The 4230-nt window shown below is 37.6% G+C and overlaps 1 pseudogene; it reads right to left on the reverse strand.

Moving 5' to 3' along the window:
• Positions 1-1793: 1793 nt before the first annotated feature.
• On the reverse strand, positions 1794-3532 carry LOC105531866 (annotated as a pseudogene).
• Between the last annotated feature and the right edge of the window lie 698 nt (positions 3533-4230).

Raw genomic sequence — 4230 nt, forward strand, 5'->3', positions numbered from 1 at the left:
TAGCTTTCTAAATGATGTGACTTCATTTCTTTCTCAGGACACACCAAAAGTAATCTTCCATTTTGTTTTAGTTGCTTTCCAGCAACCCTACAGTTTAATTAATTTCTCACATAGCTTTAAAATGTGACAAAGTCTAATCATTCCCAATTGTCTGTGCTGCCTCAGGGGGTGCAGCAGGGATTAAAGGAAAATAGTCATGGGTGATGTCCTTCTCTACTGCTCTCTCTCACCTCAGCCACCCCCCACTTATATTCTGTTGATTTAGAGTAATAAAGATTTTCGCCCACAGTGTGTGGTCGTCTTCTTCTTCCTCTTCCTCCTCTTCTTCTTCTTCTGTTTTTTGGAAGGGGAGGAGATCCTCAGCAGGGAGAAATGTTTTATGGCTAATTCTACTAGGTAAAAAGATTCAATCCCTCCCTCTCCTCTGAGGGCAAATGAAAAGGTGTAATCTAAATAACCACTTATTAATTTTATCATTGAGATAAGAAGATGAAAGATAAGATAATGATAATAATTTCTCCCTTTTCAAGCTATATTTATATTTCCTTTGGATTAATCTGTAAATTCAATCATTTTGTTTTACAAAAGGAAGGAATGCTAATATTAGGTAGCACTCAGTATCCTAAAGTTCTTAATTGGTTACAATTGGAATAAATTGAACTTAACATTTCATATGTCATAGAAATAAAAGTAATATACTATAATTGTGTCCCAAAACCTGCAGCATCTCTATAAATGAAGAAGATGTGGTTTAATAGAATCCTACATGAAGATGAGTTAGGTTTCCTTGATTGTAATTAACAATGTGATATATACATCTAAGAGGCTAATGTGACCTTATGCTGCCATTAGTGGCAGTACAGTGCCCAGAAGAAATGATGTGATAGTTTAACAGCTTTGGACTTCTAAGGAATTCTGCCTCATTCTGAAGACATGTTCTTTCCAACTGATTATAATGTTGAGATGACTTTTTTTCCTACTTTTATTTTGGGTTCAGAAGGTACATGTGCTGGTTTGTTACATGGCTCAATTGAGTGTTGTTGAGGTTTGGTGCATTAATGATTCCGTCACCAAGGTAGGTGAGCATAGTACCCAATAGGTAGCATTCCAACCCACACACCCATCTCACCTTCCCCCACTCAAGCAGCCTCCAGTGTCTCTTGTTCCCATTAAGATGACTTTAAATAAAAGGATAATCAAATATTTTTTTAAAATTTAAAATATGAAAAACATATTTATGAGACTGAATGGGATACAAAGAATATTATAGTTTATTTACTTGAAGAACAGTTTAATGAGAGGTGATATGTTTATTCTTATCTTGCTATCACGCTTTCCTCATGTCGACATGTTAATTAAGTTCAATTCATGTTTGTTGAGTGTCTACCATATTCCTGGCAACATGATGGGATTGAGAACTAGAAATAGATCCCGGTTTTGGTTGTTTTCATTTGCTGTTATATGACCCTGGGAAAGTATTTTACTTTTTTGTATTTCATGCTTCTGAGCTGCAGTATTCTCAACTGTAATATGGGCATGATATTACCTTTTTCAAAAGGTGGTCAAGCATTAAATTAGGTAATGTATGGAATGTAACAGAGTTCAGCTCATATAAGCTCCAGATATGTATTTCTGAGTATTGTTCATTTCATATTAGTATTCAATGTATTTAGCAGGTTCCCAGTGGAATGAACTAAGACCAAAGGGTAAAAATTGCTGACATATTTCTTTTTTTATGGAGATTTTTTTTCTTTATTGAGAAATGTTAAGACTTGGGTACACGAAATAAACCAATTTATTGGAGGACAAATCAAAACCCACAATAGAAAAAAAAAGTTAACACTGGGCCACAGCAGAACCCTGAGACCGTATTTGTATAATTGAAAAATTCTAGGCACTTCATAATTGACGTTTTGATACAAAATGACCTATTAAATTTGCAATTTGTAGTTCTTGGTGTTGAGGTCCATAGGACAAGCTAGGAAGTCTTCAAACCTTGAGCTGAACTCCATGAGGGGTTAATTGGCTTTTGAATCGATTTTTCCTTGTCTAACAGGTAGCAGCAGCAACAGCGCCCACCTTCTGGGCAGCTTCTCTCTTGGCATGATGAGCCTGTAGAACTGCTACCGCTTCATCCACCTTGGAGTGGAGAGGCTGTGGGAACGCTAACATGTGCAGCAGCTCAGAGTTGTCGATCTCCAGCAGTATTCCCGTGATATTCCCCGTCAGGTTTGAATGCATTGTTTGGATGAGTGGGAACAAGCGTTCTCTCAGCATCCGCTTCTGTTCCTGGGGGTGTGCTGCGGCCAGCGTGGAGGCAGTCAGTGGCTCCTGTCTCCGCACTTGGACCTCAGGCTGGGGTGCCTGCAGAGGCTGTAAGGCAGGATGAGGGCTGCGAACACTGGAGGCGTGTTTGTAGAGGGAAACAGCCCCAGCCCGGGGAGCAGCAGAGGCAAGAGCCGTGCGCAGAGCTAAGTTCTGCACAGCTGTGGGAAGGCCTCCAGACTGGCAGCTGCTGACATATTTCTATTCAAATAAGCAATAACTCTGTTTTTCCCCTTTTTTATGTTTTTTTAGCGTATTTTTTTTTTTAGATGTGTTTTGGATTTTGTTATAAGCTCTGTGTTCCCTCTCCATATATGTTCATGCATAAATAAACACAATCACAGGCACACCATTTTGTTAAATGTTTCTGGAGATAGACTGGGTCACTAACATTCTTTCCTTAGTTCATGTCTTCAATAGGTAAAACTTAAATCAAATTGGCAAAATTAGAAATTTTACAAGGAAGTGTGAGGAATGCTCTTCTGTTGGAAAAAAAAATAGTATTCAAGAATCATCTGTTAGGAATGCTGCTAATACTGTGCTTTCTATCTCTCTAGGTGACAATGTGATAAGCATAATAGAGAAGAGATTGAATATGTTATCTCAAGTTGTTCAATTAGAAATTAGAGATCATCAAGAAATATCCTAAAGACTTACTAAATATTCCCTAGATATGACATGGCACATATGTAGAAAGTTAATTATTACTTATTTGCTGACATTTAGCGTTTCGTTTCCAAGCATTACTTTGGGATCAATTTTAGGGTTTGGGTTTTGTCAATAGAACAAAGTCAGTTCTGTTACATTAATTTTCTAAATCTTTATAAACCCATGGTCACTTTTGCTAAGCATACAAATATTAAGCTCTCTTAATGTAATTTGAAATTTCAACTAAATATTTGAATAGATTGACAATTTTGAAAACATTTTCCAATTAATTTTCTCCTGAGGATTCCAATATGCCTCTCTGCATGCTCATTCCCCCCATATATTGCCCTTGTTAACTCCAGAGTTTGCACGTACCTACCTAATGTTTTTATATCTCTGACCCGGAGGGAAGCAAAAATATATAAAGAATTAGAGTAATCATTCAAATTATTCTAACCAAACTTTCTCTTTGGTTATTGTGGTACTTAACATCTTCACCCAGTAGATCTCCTCCTCCTCTCTGATAACCTAACCTGGCCCTTGACCCCAGGGGTGCCATGTGACCCAAGTTGAAAGATTGATAATCTATAAACAGGCTTCAAGGTATTGGTCCAGGGGTAGGCATAATAATCCAAGAAGGGACAATAAGAATCACTCCTCTGGCTTTTTAACTGGAACATGTGTATGTGTTGGAGTTGGAGCTATTATGTACACATGCATGTTTAGAGGATGGTGAATATCTCTTTCTTCTATGGATATAGAGTTTCAGGAATATAGGCCTAGAATATATTTACCTGTCACAAAGACAGAAAGAATAAGCCTGCCATACAGAGAAAAGCAGAGATGATAGACAGCAGAGTATCCTGAGAGTGCCAATTTCAATATGCCAGAGATGCCCTGAGGCTTACAATTCTTCCTTCAATTCTGTGAAGTACTCTAATATCTTGTGTGTGTGTATATATATGTGTGTGTATGTGTGTGGGTGTGGGTGTGTGTTTGTGTGTGTATTTGCTTAAGATGGATTGAATTGAGTCCCAACCATTTGCAATTGTTATGGCCAATACAATTGCTAAGAATCCCAGGTTATTATAATACAGTTATGTGTCACTTAGCAATGGAAATATGTTCTGAGAAATGTGTTATTAGGCAACTTCCTCACCGTATGAACATCATAGAGTGTTCTTACACATACCTTGAGAGTATAGCCTACTACACATCTAGGCTATATGTATAGCCTACAACACATCTAGGCTATAC

The sequence above is a fragment of the Mandrillus leucophaeus genome, unplaced genomic scaffold (assembly GCF_000951045.1).
Source record: "Mandrillus leucophaeus isolate KB7577 unplaced genomic scaffold, Mleu.le_1.0 Scaffold917, whole genome shotgun sequence".
NCBI classification, from domain to species: Eukaryota; Metazoa; Chordata; class Mammalia; order Primates; family Cercopithecidae; genus Mandrillus; species Mandrillus leucophaeus.